Source organism: Equus przewalskii, chromosome 20 (genome assembly GCF_037783145.1).
Source record: "Equus przewalskii isolate Varuska chromosome 20, EquPr2, whole genome shotgun sequence".
NCBI classification, from domain to species: Eukaryota; Metazoa; Chordata; class Mammalia; order Perissodactyla; family Equidae; genus Equus; species Equus przewalskii.
This window is the reverse complement of record NC_091850.1, coordinates 15,853,004-15,874,117: the sequence shown is the minus strand read 5'-3', so window position 1 is coordinate 15,874,117 and position 21,114 is coordinate 15,853,004. Positions and strand designations below refer to the sequence as shown.

General features: G+C 44.2%; 2 long non-coding RNA genes across 3 annotated transcripts; both read right to left on the bottom strand.

Annotated features, from left to right (window-relative positions):
- Positions 1–306: 306 nt before the first annotated feature.
- LOC139077958 (uncharacterized) lies at positions 307–2,867 on the bottom strand. The gene is made up of 3 exons (XR_011530633.1): positions 2,731–2,867; positions 2,574–2,639; positions 307–547 (listed from the first exon to the last, which is right to left on the bottom strand). It is a non-coding gene; the product is annotated as an uncharacterized lncRNA (long non-coding RNA).
- A 10,432-nt stretch (positions 2,868–13,299) lies between these two features.
- On the bottom strand, positions 13,300–19,530 carry LOC103548206 (uncharacterized). Of its 2 annotated transcripts, none has more exons than XR_544189.2 (4): positions 19,344–19,530; positions 18,010–18,054; positions 17,129–17,210; positions 13,300–14,331 (listed from the first exon to the last, which is right to left on the bottom strand). It is a non-coding gene; the product is annotated as an uncharacterized lncRNA (long non-coding RNA). The 2 variants fall into 2 exon arrangements; XR_544188.2 differs by having other exon boundaries at positions 17,024–17,210; positions 19,344–19,461.
- Between the last annotated feature and the right edge of the window lie 1,584 nt (positions 19,531–21,114).

Below are 21,114 nucleotides of genomic sequence, written 5' to 3'. Positions count from 1 at the left end.
TGCTGGGCCCAAGGGGAGGCATTGACATTCTGGTCCAAGCCTCAACAAAACCCCTTTCCCTTGAGATATTTGTTGAACAGGAATTGCCTGTCTATGTTTACTTAAACATATTTGCCACATGATTAATGAGCAACATGAAACGCTTACACCTGGGGATCATTAAACATGTAATTTCCACTTCCCTTGCCCACCTGACCTTTCCTTAGCTTACAGGTACATCAATATACATCCTGTCTCTGTAATACCTTTTATGGTTGTGTCAGTCAGAGTAGGCTAACTACTTAACAAGTCCCAAATTCCAGTGGCTTAACACAACAAAAGTTTATTCTCATTTCTGTCACAGTCTTATGCAAGATTGCAATAAAGCTCTGTTCCACACAGTCATTTAGGGATCTAGGCTCGTTCCTTCTTACAGTTCCACCTTCTTCTGAGTCTGTGGAATCCTCTCCATTTGGCCGGCAGACGAGAAAAGAGAGCCTGTGGAAAAGGTGCCACTGCTCTTAAGTGAGGCACATGCACTCTGATGAGAACCAGTCTCATGGGCCACCTAGATGCACAGGGATTGAGAAGTGCCATTAATAGGGAACCCAAGAAGAAGAGGGGACCTTGGAGGTCAGTGAGCACCAGCAGCCTCCACCACAGTGGTAAAGGATAAAAAGCACCTTTCTAACCTTCCATGAAAAATATGGAAACTGTAAATGCGCTTTACCATGTAATAAAGGGCAGAGACAGAGAAGTATGCTTGGCTTCCTAAAAGGCAGATAGTGACAACACAGAGTACTAAAGTATGTTTAGGTGTCTTTTTCTCTCTCTGACTCTATAGTTGTGAAACTTCCTAGCCTTCGAAGGCTCTGTTTTACCTTTCTTTTTAATTTTGGTAAAATACACATAATATAAAATTAACCATCTTAACCAATAAGTGTACAGTTCAGTAAGTGTTAAGTACATTCACATTGTTGTGCTACCAATCTCAAGAACTCTTTCCATAATCTCAGAGTAGTAAATTGACATTCAAGGAAACTGATGAAATCTGTGTTCACAATTCCCTGCTAAAGAAACATTGTAAACATTAGAGTTCTGCGACAGTAATGTTATTTTGGTTTAAGATCAATTTTCAGTATACTGATCATTATTGAGGAATATTACTTATTGTTTGTTTTCTTATCATCGTGTTTTTTTATTTTTATTTTATTTATTTATTTATTTGTTGAGGAAGATTAGCCCTGAGCCAACATCTGCTGCCAATCCTCCTCTTTTTGCTGAGGAAGATTGGCCCTGAGCTAACATCTGTGCCCATCTTCCTCTACTTTATACATGGGACGCCTACCACAGCATGGCTTACCAAGTGGTGCCATGTCCATACCCGGGATCCGAACCGGCGAACCCCGGGCCACTGAAATGGAACGTGCACACTTAACTGCTGCGCCACCGGGCCAGCTCCTGTTTGTTTTTTAATTGTGGTAAAATATGTGACTCTGGAAAGAGAGTCGGCCGAGGCTGGGAGGATGTGCATAAACCAGAGAGGGTGTGGAGAGGTACATAATCGAACCGATGCCTGATAAATCACTTGAATGAATTCTTTCCTGATTTTCCACAGTTCTTGTTTCATAAAATAAACTCTTTGAATTGGAAGGGACCTTAAATCATCTAGTCCCTGCAAAGCCCACAGGGTTTCTCTCACATCGCCTTGAGTTAGAGTCTTCTGTATATAATCCTTTGCTGGGCCTCACCAGCCTGTGGGTACACTGGGATTACCCTCACTGCAGTAACTGGAATTTACCGGCTCTTTACCCTCTGTTTCAGCTCACCTTAAAGTCTCACCCAGTGAGAAGTGAGGAAACAGCGTCTCGCATGGGCTCCCTACTCTCCAGCTCTAGACCTCCTTCAAGTGGGCTCTTCTGGAGCCTCGCATCACTGCCTCCACGGCTGGTACCTGGCCCCACCTACCATGCTGAGATCCATGCCCTGGAGGCCACCATCTAGGAAATGCTCCCCAACCTCCGGCCCCTCATGTTGCAAGAGCGGCTCTCCCTATGGATCAAAGCCTCACCATGATTCAAGCAGAACTGCAGAGAACGGCTCCCTTCCATATTTCCTGGAAGCTGGAGAGCCCTCTCCCAAAAGGACGCATCCTCACCTATGGGGCAAGTCTGGAGAACGGTCACTGGCTTGCCCTCCTTCACTCTCCCTCACCCCCAGCTCCCAAGAGCTGAGCACCAACATTACAGTTGCCAGCTCTTTTCTCCCAAAGCAAAGCAGCTCAGGGAGCGTTGCCTATGCCCCCAGCCCTCCTGCAGGCCCTGACATGTCTGAGTCTCAAGTTTATGTCCACTTCCTTTTTGATCTTCCCTGGACATCATAAGCCCTCTCAGGACAGAGGAGCTTGTGTCTTATTTGACCAAAGCACGGAGTACCACAGCTGTTCACTGGCAGACAATGAACGAATAAAAGAACAAAGACACCCATCTACATAGTTTCTTTGGTGACCTACCCCTTCCAAGAGAGGTAGTAGAAAGCTGCCATATTGTTTCTAAAAATGTTGTATACTTAGGGATTTTGTTTATACAATTTACCTTGTTTCTCATCTCTCCAAATCTGACATTTTCCACTTAACAACTGCAGGTTAATATTCACCAGCCCTGTAGCATGAAAAACATTATTAGATTTCACTGGAATGAATGTTTTGTTTTTGACTCAAACAATAATAATATTCTTTTTAAAAAGTCCAACCAAGATTGCTCCTTCCAGTGCTGGGGCCCAAGCAGCAACCAAACGCCTGGTAATCAGACACTGAGCTCCTCGCAATGTGGCAATGAATGACTCTTTTCTTTCTCTCTTTGCTGGTCTTTTCTAGTCTTGCCTTCCATTTCACAGCTTTGTTAAATTCAGGTGAAGGTCAGAGCAAGGAACTATCTCAGGGTGGGAGGAACTGAATTTAGCCACACAGGGCCTCTCCCCAGTGAAAACATTTAGCACCCAGCCAAGGAGTCTGTCTCTAGATTCCAGGCGAGAAAAGCAGGAAGAAAAAAAAATCTCCCTTCAGAAAATGCCAATTTTGCTTTGCCCCAAGCTAACCCTGTTTCAGGTTTCAAGGAGGCAGTTCCCCGCAGAGGGGAAAGTGCTAGACCTGAATTCTATTTCTTGCACTCATTCTGATGCTCTGTGACCTCACCCTGGTCACTGGGCATTGTCCTGTTCCCACCCCCATTCTAGCGCTAAACCGCACCCCCTGGCCTTCCTCTCCTTACTGCAGTATTGGGTCTAAGACTCAGGAAGATTCTCCAAAATCTCAAACCAAAGTGGTCTTTTTAAAAACAAGGAGCCACTGGTGCCAACCAGCCCAAAGGGGTTTCTGGGAATGAGTCTCAAAAGGCTGGCTTCTTGCACTTCTGACACGAAAGTCTACAACTGATCACTAAGGAGTAGACATGGAGATACGCTATCTTCCAGGGGGTAGAATTCACCGGTTACCCGGAGGCATTCGAATGCCCACAAAATCTCCTCCTCTAGGAAGCCATGGCAAACCAATCTGCATCTAGCCCACATTTCAGGAACTTACTCTCATCTCATGGGAGCCATTAGTAGTGCTGGCAGCCATAAATTGTTGAAGCCAAAAAGCATGATCTTACAGGAAAGGGGAGAAAAAACCACTGGCTTTTGGAGGTGCTAGTCCTAGTGCATTTCATGAAAAAGACAGTGATCACGTGAAATAGTATACGACATTTTTCTGGTACTTTGTACAAACCATGATTACACATGGCGCTACAGCTGTGTTGCTGGAGGCAGTGCAGCCTTCCTCGAGAAGAAACACTTTAGACGAGAATAGCTGGATCAAATTCTGACTCTACTTAGGAACTGTGTGGCCTTGAGCACTTTACTTCATGTCTCAGCCTCAGTTTTTTCCATCCAACAGGGTTTCTAAATAGACCTGATTCATCATATTTCAAGACAACTGAGAAAATGCTTGTATAATGCTTAGCATGGTGTCTGAACAGGTCAATTACTTTATGAATGTTATCTATTAACAATAATAATACTAAAGTTCATGAAGAGAAAATCATACCCAGGGAACTCATGAATGATGAGCAAATGGAGTTGATTCTATTAATCCCGTCGTGCCCTTAAAGTAGCCTTCTTACTCTCTGAGCACCTATAACATGTCACTGTATCCTTTGTTTACTTGCTTCTATCCCCACTATTCTGAACCCCTCTTTTATGTGGTAGCATAACATCTCCTCTGGAACCTGTCCTGCAGAATCTTTGTTGAATGAATGAAAAGTAAAGCCATAAACTAATGAGTGAAGGAGTAAACAAGTGAATGAACACTCCCTTGAAGGGAATACTTGTCTCATTAAACCAAAAAAATTGTTTCTTGCACAAACTGTTTCTAGAAAAATAGTATTTTGCTTATTTATTATGGGTTTTCTATACTTTCCACCCTTTGTCTCTCAGGAACGCCAAGTCCCAGATTCAGAGTCATATCCTGAGAGTCGTTTCAGTGCTGAAAGTGTTAAACATAGTCTCCAAATCCTTGGGAGATTTTTGATAGGATGAGTCCATTTTCAATCCTGCTCTGCTCTCCAGATGTGGAAACCAGGCATTTCAGAGAGAACAAAAGGAAGGAGAAGCGGTAACTGCACAAATGAGCATCTCACTATGGAAATCACTAGGTCTTTGAGGAGTGCACGTTCTAAGCTTTCAAAAAGGAAGAGCTGTGAGCAAGCAGAATGAAGCCCGTCTGGCCTGGATGCATTTTCTTGTTCTGGCAGTGGGCAGGGGCAGGTTACTGCAGGTGCCACGACACCAGGGGACCCAGTTTAGTTTGTAGAATGTTCTCTAAATCATCACAACAGTTGCAGTGAATATTTTGGAAACTAAGAGAATCACTTTCAGGAATTTATCTCAAATGAGAACTTATTCAAACCGTTATTCAAGCTTACTCAAATGAACTTGAGCTCCTACTAACGGGACTGGCTATGAAACTTGCCAGTCCCAGTGCAAAATGAAAATGCAGAGCCTTTTTCAAAAATTATTAAGCACTTCAAGATGGTGACGGCAGAACATTAAAGCAAGCATACATCCTCTTCTGAGCAAGGGACCCTGAACAACTGCACAGGTCACAGGCCCTAAAATCAGCCCTGCCTGACAATGACTATCCACTAAGTGGAGCACCAGGAATCTGCAACCCCTCCACAGTCTGGCCAGCTGCCGGAGCAGAAAAACGAAAAACAGCTCCCAACGACAACTCAGCATCGGCTCTTCTCAGAACCACCACACTTCCTCATGGCTTCCATCAAAGGACCAGTTTCTACTAGTGTTATACTCCTTCAAGTCTTCAGTGTTCATAAATCAGGTCAAGGCTATCTTTAAAAAAAACACACACACACAACCTGCTGGATCTCAAGCCCTAGGGAATTGCCTCCCTAGTACTTGCCCTCGGTGTGGAATGACGTGCCTGCGTGGGGAGTGGGCAAGTGGAAACATCACTCACCGAAACCAGAGGCTAAATAAATGCAAGGTTGCAAACCCAGCCCCCGGGGAAAACACTGTTAGAAGACACGCCCCCGAAGTCCCTGCCTCACAGGGTACGCTACATAAGTAAATTAATTTCCGAATATTCGCTTCAAAACTGAAGAAAAGGAAAAAAAAAACCTAAACACTGAAATAGCTGTAATTGCACAGAGGGAAAAGAGAAGCTGAGATGACCGGCAGCAGGGGCGGAATCTTTTTTCTCGTTGGTGGATAATTCGATAAGAAACCTGGACTCTGAGCGGCCTCACAATGGCCTATTTATCCGGCTCTCACGCACCGCCGGCAGCCCCGGCTGGGAATCACGGGGGTGGCAGCCGTCCCCGGAAAACGGCGGCGCTCCGGCACAGGAAAGCCAGCTGATAAACTGATCTGCAGACAACGCTTCTTCCTTCCTGGGAAGCAGCCACAAAGGCAGCCAGCTGACCTCGGCCGAGCGCGGTTCCCCGGCCGAGGAGGGCAAGAGGTGGGAGGAGGGCGGGCGGGAGAGCGGCGGGGAGGGGAGGAGGCAGGGAGTCGCCGACACCCTCGCTCCAACCCCCGGCCCCCCCCCGTCCCAGCCCAAAGTTTTCTTTGGCAAGAGCATCACACGGCGTGATTCAGGCAGGGCCCAGGCTAGCAAAGCTCGGGCTCGGGATCTCTCCAAGCCGGGCGGGCGGGAAGGGCCTCCACGCCCCCTCCCACTCCCGACCCCCAGGCCCTTAGCAGTTCGGCTGCAACCGCGGGCCCTTCCGGCCGGGCTGGCTTGGCCCCGGGCTGGGAACCAGTTCGGTGGGGGGAACCGATTGGCAAGACCCTTACTGAGTGTCCCCTGGGGTGGCCCCTTCCTACGGCTTTTGGTCCAAAGCAAAAAGAAACATAGACGTTTGTGTCACCCTATTAAGCACACAGGGCTTTGAATCGTGCACCAGGCGCAAAGACTTATCCTGCCCTTGGCAGGGTGGCCCGGTAGATACAATAAAAACCTTTTGGGAGTTCCTAAAATTTCCCCCCTAACTTCCCTGGCAACGGAGAATCTTCATCGTTAATTTCCTCTCTCTACCTTTCTTTCAAGTGAAAACATCTTATTTTGATGTTATCATTTTAAAAAAGACAATTAGCAAAATCGGCAGGAGGTCAGATAGTGGATTCTGAGATGCTCCAGGCGCTCCCCAGGAAGCTGTTTTCGGGAGAGCTGCCCCAGCAGCTGGTCCCTGCTGCTCTCAGATGTGTGCTTTCACTCTTTCACTCCCCAAACAACTTGGATTGGAGTCCTGAGAGCGCCTCGGAATGAGCTGCCTACGGAGGAAAAAGTCTAGAAAAGGCATTCCACAGGCGTGGAATGGGGAAGGGAGCTAGCTCTGTGAACTCAGGCTCTCTGCATGCAGGCCGGGAGAGTGGTCTCCAGGCATCCAGGCCACAGGTGGGGCGTCAGGATGTTCTTGATCTGCTTTCCGAGTTGTACACAACTGCCACAAGGGGATTTGAGGGGGTCAAATCTCTAGCTGCTTGTATGCCCTAAGGCAAGAGGCACTACCTGTGGTCAGTTCACTGACCCCGACTCCAGAGGACTCCAAGGAGCCCATATCTCTTCCTTCCTGTCAGGATCCTGGACCCCAAAATTCCCATCTCCCAAACTTCTCTTACTCAATATACTGCCATTAACAGCATAGCCAGGCCTCTGGGCTGGAGCTCCGGAAGGAATTTCCTCTAATTTAGCGCCTGCAGAGAAGTGCTTTGGAGAGCTGGATGAGGTATTCCATGCCTAAGGGCACAAGGTCTCTGAGTTGACTCTTCTATAAACATTACTCTATTCCAAGCGACAGAGTTGTCTGTTGACCTAGAGGAACAAAGAAGTTGCTGGAAAGACCCCTGATGCTGTGTGTCGGTTTGAAGACCAAAGTTCATTAGCCCTACTAAGTAAGGCTTTCATGACCTACCGGGAACTGGCCTCCAGTCAGCCTGAAGATCCCCAGTCAGGTCCTGGGACCCTTCCAAACCCCCACAAGATTTCCCACATCTTGGAGGTTTGGAGTTCCCAGCAGAGAAAGATGTGACCGCAGCAAGCAGTAGTCACCTTTGGCCTGAAATGAACTTCTTGGGGTTTTTATATCCATCTACCCACTATGGGGCATTGTTTGCTACAGCGCTTCAGGAAAATAAAACGTAGCTCCTTCTTAGGAATAAACTGCAAACCCTGTTGGAGATACAGTTATTCTTATTATAGTTTTGGACATATAGAAAAGAGTATGAACTGTGGTGACTATTTTCAGAGGAAGGAGACCGCATTTTCCAGGTCACAAGTTTTACAATCTATTCTTGATATCCAGATCTTTGCAAAGACATCTGGGTAAAGTTAAATTATTCCCTGAACACTTCTTTAGTTAACGGGAACCTATTAAGAAAGGCTGTTCTTTGCCTGCCCAGACTGTCTTCCACTCTGGCTGTCCCCACAGCCAATGGGACAATCTCTAAGAAGAATTTCGAACTCAGGGCATCCCAACCCATCCACATATCAGGAACCCTTTGTCTCTGCTTTATTGGATTGCAGACCTGGCCCCTGACTCCTGATGACTTGCTGTCTCCTACTCCCAATCTACCACCACCCCTCAGCTCTAACGGCAGACGTGGAACTTCCCTGGCCCTGACCCTCCATACTCTCCTTCAAGTCCTACTCTTCTGGCTCCTCCAGTAACTTCCTTGTGCCACACAGTGGCCTCTCTGGCAGGTGCTTCTGGAAGGCCTGATGTGCTCCTGTCCCTAAAAGGGGATTCTGACACATGCTGCCCTACAAATTGCTTATAATAAAACATCAGACAGAAAATACCTAGAAGACCTCAAGATTGTGGTCAGTTACTGTCATGAATAAATGCACAGGAATACCGCGGTTCTTCCTTAAGAAAGTGATTAGGTTTCAAAACCATCCACACATAATCTATAAAATGCCTCTTGTTTAGACTCGGTCATGTTCAGAGTCTTCTATACACTCCTCCCATTTTTTTCCCCTCCCAGATCTCCACTAGTCTAGTAGAATGAGCTTTGCAAAGGGCAGAGTTAGTGTTTTCCTACAACAATGGATTAAAGAGGCAGCAGAGAAATCCAGGCCCCAGCCTACTGTTCTTCTAACCCAGTGGGCAGTCCCTCCATCCCACTGACCAATCTGGATCAGAAAAAGAAAATTCCAACCACCAGGACTATTTTTCACCATCAAATTCCTCCTAATGAATGGAAAGTGGTACAGCAGCTATGGAAAACAGTTTGGTAGTTCCTGAAAAAGTTACATGTGGAATTGCCCTATGACCCAGCAATTTGACTCCTAGGTATATACCCCAAATAATTTAAAACAGGTATTCAAACAAATACTTGTACACCAGTGTTCATAGCAGCACTATTCATAGTAGGCAAAAGGTGGAAAAAAACCCAAATGTCCCTCAATGGAAGAATGGATAAATAAAATGTGGTTTATACATACAAAGGAATTTTATTCAGCCATAAAAAGGAATGAAATACATGCTATAACATGGATAAACCTCCAAAATATTATGCTAAGTGAAAGGATACATACACAAAAGACCACATATTGTATGGTTCCATTTGTAGGAAATATCCAGAATAGGTAAATCCATGGAGACAGAAAGAAGACTAGTGGTCACCAGGGCCTGTGAGGGAGGGAGGAGTGGTCAGTGACTGTTTAATGGGTACAGGGTCTCCTTTGGGGGTGAAGAAAATGTTTTGGAACTAGATAGAGGTGATGGTTGTACAACATATTAATGTACTAAATGCCACCAAATTGATCGCTTTAAAATAGTTATTTTATGTTAAGTGAATTTCACCTTAATTTATAAAAAATCCTCCTACACCTTTGAAGGATCAGTTTATTCAGGTTTTCCTACCCTAATGGTCATTCTTTGAGGAAGGCAGACTGAATGGGGAAGAGTTAGGAGATGACAATGACAAATCACTTTGCATCTATCTAGTTGATCAAAGTGATGATGATGATAACTTAGGATGATGATGAAGGAAAGAGGCTTAAAAGGGGCCCTACAAGTCAGGGTAATATAGTATCTACAGATTACCTTGAACAGGACCATATTCCTCGGCAATCCTAAACCTTGACCCACTGTGACCTCAGTGTTTCTGCAGCCTTGCCCAGAGTCAGGGCTGGTAAGTGATGGAAGCAGGATCATCCATGCTTGTCCAAGAGCAGAAGCAACAGCAGTTCAACTGTACCACACAGTATCTCTAAAATGTCAGTAGATATCTATAATTACAGCTCTGGGATCATAAGAAGACCTTCTCTCTAGGCCTAAATGTATATAATAAGAATATTAGCTAACGGTATTTAGCACATCCCAGCCACAGTCCTACATAATTTACATGTATTAAATTATTAATTCCCACTGTAGCCCTGTGAGCTAGATACTATTATCATCCCCATTTCACAGATGAAGAATCTGAGGAACAGAGAGATTACAATCGTGTCCAAGACCCCACAGCTGCCAGGCATTGGTATCTGCATGGGCACTCAAAGAGAATGCTGCTTGCTATGGCCTCTACAAGAGTTTGCTGTGAGGGCACCTGAGTGATTGCTCCAGGCTCTTCCCCTCCCTTGTGGAATTCCAACATGTTTCTCCTTTGTTCTTTCAGGGGGATCATGTCCTCCAACATCTGGCCTTGCTGCCTTTGGCACCAAAACTATATACATACCCTGGAGCAGAGACTGAGTTTCCTCAACAATATTTTCATGCTGTTTCCTACATTAGGGATATAAATACAAGACAATAGCTTGTCTTTCGTTTGCCTTTGCTATTGTTTGTGCAATGAGTTCTCGGTGAAAGGACATCGAGACAGTATACAAAAAGCTGGAGCTCTGAAATTAAATTTGCTGCTGCAGGAAGTCCAGAGGAGATTTGCTATTTTTCTTGAGGAGTGCCTAAGGGAGACTGATTCATGATTTTGTTTTACTAGTGAGTCCACAGAGGCCTGGGAGACTCATCTTGGAGTGCCACTTTGCTTTTCTCTTCCTCCTCCATCAATGCTGTGCCATGAAGACATGAAGTTCCCCAGTCAGTGAATTCAGGATGCTGGGTACCTAGCTGGAAAAAGAGGAATGCTGGATATCTACTCAAATACTCAGTGATATCTACTCGAATACTTTCCCCTCTCCATTCTAGAGATGAGGGACTTGAGCTCCAAATGGCAAAGAGATGGTCACATTCCTAGCTCATTGTGGATGCAGAACTTAAGCCCTGGCCATTCTTCTAGCTCCATATCCAAAGTTTTTCCCTGCCATCTTCCTCTCCAAGCTGCCCCTGAAGGCAGGAGAGCACTGTTCGAGGAGTTGGTTGTTGCCAGGCTTGCCTGGCAGAGTTCTGGCCAACAGCAGATATCACAGGTGGCAGAAGTCAGAACGTCTAGGGACAAAGTTCAAGGCAGGAATAATAGAGCAAAGTGTCTGGTCTTCAATCCAATGGGTCACTAATGTCAGAGAAAAACGGTCCAAAATTCTCAATTGTTTCTTAAGATAATAACTGTTCTAGAAGTCGTGTAAGATGGCTGAAGGTGTAGAGTATGATGCTCCTTCACTGAGAACCCATAGTAGAGTCCTGGTACCGTGTAGGGAGCTTTCTATGCATCACCTCATTTAATTCCCAGAACAATGCAAGTTCTGCAGCAATTCTGTGTTCTGATGTAAGTTTTATTAATCTCCTTTCACAGATGAGTAAACTAAGACTCAGAGAGGTCACACAACCAAAAGTGATCATATATGCATAGAGTTTGTTTGACTCTAAGGTTAGGAGGCTTTCCACTAAGCTATACAGCCTCCCCAAAATGAGATGGGGGCTGGGGGAGGGGGCCTCTTATCTCAGAACTCTGGACTTCTGCAGTGGATTCTTCCTTTCAAAAGGAATTTTAAAATTGTTATTGGTACAGTATCCATTTTTGCTTGACTTTGTCCCAGTAGGACCAATGAGAAATCCCTATGGAGGGCATGGCTCTTCCTCTGACCTCATTTAAGCATCCTGGGGCAATGTTTATGCCGCTAGACCATTCAGCAAACCATCTGGAGAGGAGGGTGGTGGGCTTTTCCTCTCCCTCCTCACTGGGTGGGTCATCCAAAAGAGGCACCCTGGTACAGTGGTCAAGAGCAGGAACTCTGGCATCACACTGACCGAGATGAATACCTGCTGTCATTTACCAGCTGTGGGGTCTTGAACCAGACACTTAGCCTTTCTATGCCTCATTTCTCTCATCTGTAAAGTGGGTTGATAGTACTACCTGCCTCATAGGATCGCTGGGAAAAGCTAAACTGGCTAATATGTACAAAAGGCATAGAGGATTGCCTGGCACACCATAAGCATGTTGAGTGTTAGCTATAAATATGCTTTGGGGAGCCTTTCTCCTAAGTCTCAGGTAGGACTGAAAAACAACAAGAATCCTGGAACGAGATACCACTTTTATTGGAGGCCTAATCTCTTTACTCATTATGCTTTATATACACTCCTTCTAACTCTTACAGAAACCTTGTTAAATAAGCATTATCATCTCCATTTTACAAATGAGGAAATAGGCGCCAGAAGGTCAAGTGATTTGCGCCAGGTCACGCAACCAGAAAGTGGCTGAGCTGGTGTCTGAATCTATGTCAGTCAGGCTCCCACGTCTCTACACCTGCTCAGCTGCTTCCCTAACACTGGACTGGTAGTTTCAATCAAAAGCCATCTTTAAACATGGTGTCTTTTATTACTTTTGACTTTATTTTTTGGTGGTGGGGGGTTGAAATTGGTAGTAAACAGCGTGACTGGGATCAAATGTTCCCTAATGGGCCCCTTTGAAAACAAAGTTGAGGAAGAAAAACATCATTTACCAGAGTGGCTGAGGCCAAAGAGTGGCCATGCTGGGTTGCACACCCCTTCTGGTGAGTTTATCCTTGACTGACCTAACCTCAGCCCACATCTATGGTCATGAAGTGGATTGAAGTCCATGACCAAGTAAATACATTTTCATGGATTCAGGACCCACCCTCTCAGAAAAGAGGTTCAAAATGTTCTTTATCCAAACCTCTTTGTTCTGGTATGGGGAACTGGTGATGATGATAATGATGGTGATGATGATAATAACAAACAGCTACAAGAGCTTATTAAGTGTCAAGCATTGTGCTAAGTACTTTAAACGTGTTATCCCATTTAATCCTCATAACTGTCTGTCACAGCCTCCCTTTTATAGATGAGGAAATTGAGATTTAGAAAAGCAGAGTCCACAGCTCAAGATCACATAGTAAGATTCAAATTCCTGCCTGGCTCCTATCCTAATCTCCTAACAATAGGTCACATGGCCCCTGTGTCCTTTTGGAAGGGCCTGACCACCACGGCAGGCCTATTTACCAGAGGCTAGGTGTGGGAGGGGTTTCTCACCTAGATCAAAAGGGACAGGCCAAAAGGAGATTCCAGAAGCCAATGGAATTCTACCCTGGCTTCTTGAACTTTGCTGGAGATGACAGGTTCGACCTGAATCTCCCCAACCCTTTCGAGAGTGGAACAATTAAGACTTCAGTTACTGACAACTGTTTTAGTTGTACTTGAAAGCTCTTCAAACCATAAACAAGTCCCACCTAAATAGCTCCCTTCCATTTCAGTGGATCCTGGGTTAGGTGTTAAGCATTCTAACTTGCTCCTTTGTTATAAATTAGCTTGAAATATTGCTACCAGTATTAGAAACAGGAGGAATAAATTTATATGTGGAAGTATTTTCACCTCCCAATACTCCAGAGTACTGTTAAAACGAGACAGAAAATGTATTTGTCCATTTATTCATTCAATCATATGACAAACATTTATGGAGCTCCTAGTATCTTCCCTATATTAGACTAGGAGGAGCTGCTAGGGAGAGAGAAACATAAACACACTCTCTTGTCCTCTTCTTGCAAATCTGTATGTATTAGTCATAGTTCAGATTCTGCCACGTCCAAGGAAAAGACTCTTCAACTGGGTACCAAAAGCAAGGTCAGGAGAAACTCAACGGCGTGATTCTATTATTGGTCTAGCTTTCTGGGTGTGAGAAACAGGAAGAGTAATTGCGACAACTCTAGGGTTCTTTTAAGTCTTGAGTCATAAGCCAGATCAACGGTTACCGGTGAAGGGCTTGTCAGTTTAGCAGTTGTCTCTATTCAAGGAGATAACTGGTTGCTCAGGAGGAAATGCCAATGTTCACCCCTACCCCAACCTCCCTCCCACAGGAAGCCCAACCTTTCTGAGCACAGTTGAGAGGTTCCCCATTTTGATTCCACTTCCCTCCCCACCCAGCTGACCCTTGCAGGGAGAATGAAGTCTGCCATTTTGCACAGTTTTGCCTTTTCTGCTGTAAATAAATTGTTAAGACTCTTAAACCTGTCAGCGAAGCGGTTTCCAACCCAGTCTGGGGGTAATAATCTCCCTTTCTAAGAGATAAGTACCCTGAGTAAGGCAGATTGAAAGACAAACTAACACACCAAAGTTGCTGAGTGCACACAACTCTTTGAAGATGCTTCACCTCTCAGGCTTTATTTGCTTAAGGAAAAAAAAAAGTCTAGCTTGGAGGTTTCAGAAACTCACTTAGAAATTACTAGACACTCCCTGGTAAAAAAACGCCAGTGCATTTTCTTGTGCAGGAGCCAAACATACACTTCTTGCAGCAGAGAGGTAGATGGAGGAAGGTGAGCAGGGAGGGCCTACTGGAGTTTTCCAGAGGAAGGATGTTTCTGGCAAGGCTGAAGTTTACTCGAATCCCCCAAGTTCTAAGAAGTAGAACAAACTTCTACCTTTAGGACAGGAAAGCATGAATTTTGCTCTGGGAAATGAAACAAAATAAGACACTCAGATGAAAAATGTTAACTTTTTTATTTTCTAAAATCAAGTGAACTCCTTTTCTCCAGGGCAGGACATTTATTCTTGGCCATTAGGAAAGAGCTCCCTATCAAAGATAATGCATGTACCATCCCTTTGGCGAGGATCTTGTCCACCCTCCATGGCCTGTTCAGCAGCCACTGCACTCCTGTTTTTTGCTGATAGAACCCTAATTTTATTCAAGTGCAGGGCAGCAATATACACAGGGAAGGTGAACCCTTCCCCAAGCACAGGGAAATGGAACATGATTAGTCTGAGCCTATTCCAGCAAACCTACCCTGCCTTCCTACCTATAGTGTGGTTGGGCAGGTGACAGCAGATTCTAGGATCTTCAGGGGAACAGTTTCCACCTGAATCAAAACAAAGGCATTCCTTCCTGACTTTGAACACATCCATGTGAGGCAAGATGCTTGGATCTGCAGCGGCCATCTTGTTCCCATGAGGGAGAAGCAAGAGAAGAAGCCACTTGCTTCCCTGACATCACTGTGTCGTTGAGCTTACCTACCCTGAAACTTCTTGATGTGTGTGATAATAAATTTCCATTTTTCAAGACTCCTTTATTTGGGTATTCTATTACTCACTAGCTGAAAGCATCTTACACTATACAGTCCTTGAAGTCCAGAACACTGGGGAGCACCCTCTGGTCTTCCACCCACCCTGGTCACCAGTGATACTGTCTGAGCCTCCACAGTCCCCTGTACCAAGATAGCTTTACTGTTTCAGTGTCAAAAGTGGGCAACGTTGGCGGTGAGAGAACTCTGCTGAAGACTGCCTCCCCAAAGCCTAGTGTTCAGTGTCCCTGGGGCGATACACGGCCACAGCCCTGTCACTGGCCGGGACTGCCTCTGCGAACCTGTAGGAAGCTCCTGAGTAGCAGTAATGCTACAGTGACCTTGCTTCCAAGATTCCCAAGGTTTTTAGTAATAGGCAGCTCTGACTCATAACTGGATTCTGTTCCCAATGCATTCACTCAGAGGTGAGAGACTGGGTCCTGAGACAATGGGCAGGTAAGGCTTTAAAATGACATCTGGAAATTTGAAATAATGGTTTGGTCTAATAAGTCCCTGCAAGACTCAGTTCACCCTCTGCAGTTCCTGCGCCAGCTCGACCTTGGCATCTGCACCACCACAAATGTGTCACACTGATGCATTTTCAGCACACCCTTGTCCTGGCACAAGACATCTGTCCTCCAAGAACTCTCTTAGTGGCCAAGAATTTCTTTTTTTAACTGAACAGTGCCTATTTACCTTGAAAAACTAGCCAGGGAGTAGACTTAAGGAAGACAAAAGCCCTGCAAAGGTGATCACAAGGTGAAGATTCTGTCCCCTCCACAAGGTTTTCATGTTACAGCTTGACTGTCCATGACCCAAAAAGGTCATTTCTAGTTCTTCAAAATGGTGTTTTTAGAAGAGAGATGTCACATGTCATGATCGTAACATGCACTTGAAGAGTTTATGTTGGGGTATTTTCTCTTCTGTTTGTTTTTAGCATCTTTCTGGAGCCCAACTTCCTGCAATTCTGATTCTCAGGCGGGGGTATAGTCCAGGGAACTTTCTCTGTGCTAAGCCCAGGAGATTCTGACGTGGGGATTTCATGTGTCCACTCTGAGATACACTGCTCTGGACTCGGAGCCAGGCACTTCATCTTGTCAAAAGCAGCCTCTACCTTCTTCTCATTATAAGTAGCCTTTTTTTTTTTTTAATCCGATTTAAAATGGCTCAGTCAGAAGTTTTGCCAGAGCACTCACCAAAAATGTCTGTATTTGCATTTTGTTGATTCCAGAATCCAAAACATTAAAGGAAGGCTTGAAAAGGAACCCAATATTACTTTAGAGAGGAGACTTTCTATAGTTACTCCACATTGTGTAGGAACTAAACAAGGCTAGTGTTCTCTAGAACACACTTTCTGGCAGCTTCATAAACTCTGTTGTCTGTTTCACTGCGTCTCCCAGCATCCCAGGGAATGACCCAGGGAGTACCTCTGTGCAGATGAATAGGTTGCCTTATCTAGTCGTTAGAAGTTCCCTTTTCCAGTGAAAACCACTCTGAAGTCGGTCTCAGACCAGGGACTGGATTAGAGGCCTCAGCTGGGCAAGCACCTCTAAGTAAACAGAAGGGGTCACATGATTTATCGGGTGATGAGTGTTTGCTGGAAGGCATGTGGTGTGAGATTACTGTCCAGTCAGAGGGAGAGAAGAGAAAAAAAAACCCACTGGAAAACTCCTACTTGCTTTTGTTTTTAAGGGAAACTCCCCTCCTGTGTGCACACTCCCCAGGAGGCTCTTTCTGAACCAGTGCCTCCCATCAAAGAGTGATGCTGGTATTCGATGTAGTGGCTGAGCTGAGCGGGTGGAGGGTTCTAGGAAGAGGCCGCTCAGCTGATCATTCGTGAGCAAGCAGCTCTCCCCTGGAGGAGGCTTCTTTCCAAATGTTACCTGAGGCTCGTCTCAAATATTCCTGTTTTAACAGGCCTTTGCCTTGACCAGGTTGAGTTTTCAACTGGTGACCTGAAGAACATTTGTTTAATGCTTGAGGATAAATCACCCTCGTGACAGAAGAACACACTTGTTCCAGGCTTTTTTGGGGTGGGGACAACCAAGCATGCAAGTTAAATAAGAAAAGGAGGCAATGGGTTACCCAGGCCCTGGTCCACAGGAGAAGATGCCCTGGGCTGACCACACCAGCTGTTGAGCTGCTTTATTCATTACCCAGTTTCTAGAGTTTCAAATGCTGAATACCCACTCTCAGGAGTCAATCGCAGCTGATAAATTCCAGGATAATGTTCATATCTTCTCTACTGTGGACTGAAATTTCCGTATCAGTTCTACAAATCAAGGAGAAAAACACCAACAGCTTACTCTAAAAAGTGGGCGAAGGGCTGGCCCCGTGGCCGAGTGGTTAAGTTCGCGTGCTCCGCTGCAGGCGGCCCAGTGTTTTGTTGGTTCGAATCCTGGGCGCGGACATGGCACTGCTCATCAAACCACACTGAGCAGCGTCCCACATGCCACAACTAGAAGGACCCACAATGAAGAATATACAACTATGTACCGGGGGGCTTTGGGGAGAAAAAGGAAAAATAAAATAAAATCTTTAAAAAGTAGGTGAAAGATATGAATATACAGTTTAGAGAAACAGAAATGTTAATAACTCAAACACATGAAATCATGCTTAATTTCTGTTAAGCCAATTTAAAATTATTTCAAAATGAAAAGACATGGTTTTAAAAAGATGGTTACTTTCACTCATAATAAGAGAAAAGAAAAAACCACACAAATTGGAAAGACGTGCAAAGGGGGCTTCTGGGCTGTAGGTTATGTGCTGTTTCTTGAACTGAGAGTTCGTTATAGAATGGATTTAATTTGTGAAGATTATTAACCTGTACACTGATGACACGTACTTTTAAGAATATATTACAGTTCAATTAAAATTTTTTAAAATTACATTGCGATTCCATTTTTTACCTAATAGAGTGGCAAAGATAGAAATGTTTGCTAACATACTGTGTTGACAAGATGTGGAGAAATAGACATTCTCATATATTAATAGTTAACAGGAATACAAAATGGTACAGTTTCTGTGGAGGACGAATAGGCAATATCTATCAAATATACAAATGTACATACCCTTTGACATAGTGATTTCACTTCTGAAATTTATCCTACTCACACCTGCACAGAATGACAAGAACACAATGTCATTCTCTACAGTAGTGTTTGTAATAGCAAAAGATTAGAAACAACCTTGATGTTCATTTTAGGAAACAGGTTAAATAAGTCATGGTACATTTATACAATGGCATATTACCCAACTATAAAACAGAGAGAGGATTCTATTGCACTGCAATAGAATAATCTCCAAGGTATATTGTTGCATAGAAAGAAAAGTATAGAAAAGTGTGCATAGTATTCTATCAATTGAATAAATAAGGATACAATTACATATATCCTTGCTGACATAAAATTAAACTATCTCTGGAAAAATATACAAGAAAATGGTAACACAGCTTCCAGGTGGGAGAGCTAGGCAGTTAGGGGACAGAAGCTAGAGGGAGACTTTCGCTATATATTTCTTTTGTACCTTTCGAATTTTAAATTCTGTGAAAGTATAATGTAGAAAAAAAAAAAATCTTAAGCCTGTATTTTCTGCCATGTGTCATATATAGACTTTTTAATTATCACTTGGACTCCACTTTCATATTTTCTCTCTCTCATACTCTTTCAGTTGTAAGCCACCCATCAAGTCAATGACCTCTCCTTGGGAGCAGGGAGAATTCTATCACATCATATCTACACATTAATTATTATAAGACACATCCTGACTGCAGAAATGTTCAAATGGGAAAACCACGTGCCATCTAGAATGGAGGAAATCAGTTAATTTGCTTTGCTGACTACTCATTTATCAGGCCCCAGACCATAAACTACCATCAAATGGCAATCATTAACATATTTTTTAATTTAAAAAGTATTGCCATTTTCAAAACCATTAGGAAATACCAGGTATGCCTTGTGAGTTTCCAGGAAGGGAAGTCCACCTGGAGAGATGCTGAACCAAAGGAGGATGAGTGGAGGCTCCAGAGAGGAGGGGCCACCAGAAAGGCACATATCCCAATTTGGCTGAAGGCCATAAGGGAGCCATTTCCAAAAATAGGACCTTGAGGGTTTAAAGGGGCTCTTTTTTCTCTCAGTTTAGAGTTAACCCTGCAGAGGCATTTCAAAGGACAACTCCTATCAACCCAACTCCACCCTTGGCTGTACATTTTTCTCCTGATGGAGGCTCATGCCTGACAGTTCGTTGAAATAGGGAAGTAACGAGATTTTCCTCTCCTGCTACTTTCTTTTAAAAGTAATTACTGCAGTGTAGGATACCTAGAAGCCACTCCTGATTGGAGACATTCCTGTCCAGTATGTACAATAGGGCCTGCAGCATCTTCCAGGAGAGGAAAGAAGAATCTTACCTGGGGAAAAAAAATCAAAGCTCGGCTGCTCTTAGGTTGCTGCTGGTGCTAGCCGCACTACAGGCTGGCTGAGGTGACTCGTTCACCAGCCAGCCTCTGAACACCCAGGCTCAGCTATGAGGCAGGAGGACCGCAGATAGCAGCCCTGCCCTTCACCGGGTTCCTGTGAGTCAGACATGACCATGCCCTGCAAAGTGAAAACACAGACCGCTCCAACTTAGAGTCTTGTTTTGCTGGATTTCTCTGTGTACTGTGAAAGAATTTCAATCTAAAATGGAACCAGAGGATATGAAATGGAGAATCTAATGCACGAGCCCTCAGAAGAAGGGAAGTTAAGAACTTAGAGACTGATTTCCTGTAAATGTCTGATTTACAGAAAACCAAGACTTATTGCCTGACCAATGAACGTCCACCAAGAATCTCTCCCCATCCTCAACCCAATGGACTTTCTGCTTGGACTCTGAGGGGACTGTCCCCTCTTTGCCCTCCTTGACCATAAACATAGCCTCCCCCAGCCCTCAAGAGACTCGCCTGTAGCTTGCTATAGCGTGTATTTCCTGAACTTCTATTCCTTTGCCAGTCCTGAATAAACTCAATTTCTGGTAATTCAAGCTTGCCTCAGTTTACCTCTTTATTTAGGTTGACAGTACCATCTCCCTTTTGTTATAGGGACAATAAATCAACAATTTTGGATTTGGATTTTGTTCCCTCCTGTTAGAGGCTGGTCATTGGAAAAGTCTCCTTTAAAAGATAACAATAAAATATTTTTACATTGTTTGGTGGCTAGAAGAAACCTCAAACATGTCTCCTGGCCTATCTCTTAACCCTCAGAGAGATGGACTCTATCTGAACTTCACAGATCTCCAAGGATGCAGTTTCCAAAATGTCATAAATTCCTCTGGAAGTTTATTCAAGTAAATGCTTATTCAATCTTATCTTAGTCGAGTGGCTTTTTCATATATTAGAACTTCCTAGATTGTGAAAATGGAGAGTCACTGAACAATATTTTCCTAGACCTATCTAGATTCTAGAGCTGGCTAAGATCTTACCAATCATCTTAATTCAAACTGTTTGTTTTATGGGCAAGCAAACTGAGGCTCAGAGCAGAAAGCCAGAGCAGATTCAGGTGTAGACCCTGGATTTCCCAACTCCCACTCAGACCGGCACTCTTACAACTATATTAGGGTATTTCTTATACACAAAAAAGTCCCTACTCTCTTCTCCAGGCTAAAAACTTTTATCCCCTAAACTCCTCCTTTTTTTCCTCTTCAGTATCACTTACTAAGTAGCAGTACCATATAGCTGTCCCACTAGCTTTTGGTCTACTATGACTACCGTATCATTTTCTGCTATTTCCCTTTGCTTCCTGAATAGGCTCTTGTTTCCTTATATCTGGGTAGTCTGTTTATTCTCCCCTCCATTGTACTATCTCCTGTGTCTCACTAATGAGCTTCATCCTGTTTTTGACAGAGCATTCTCTGTTTTGACAACGTAAAATTGATCAGTGAATTAAACACATGTGAAACATCTCTAAATACAAACTCACTGCAGGGAAAGATTTGAATGCTGTCCGTTTCCTTGCAGATAATAACTTGGAAGGCAATTTTAATAGCCAGATGAATTCTGAATGGAGAGCTCTGTTTAAACTTTGTGTCCCATAAATAGAAACAAAGTGCAGACATCCTGCCTCTTGATTTGACTTCTTTTGTCATTTGAAGCTTTCAGATTTCTCTTTCCTTCTTTCGCTCATGAGACTGCAGTCAGGGAGCAT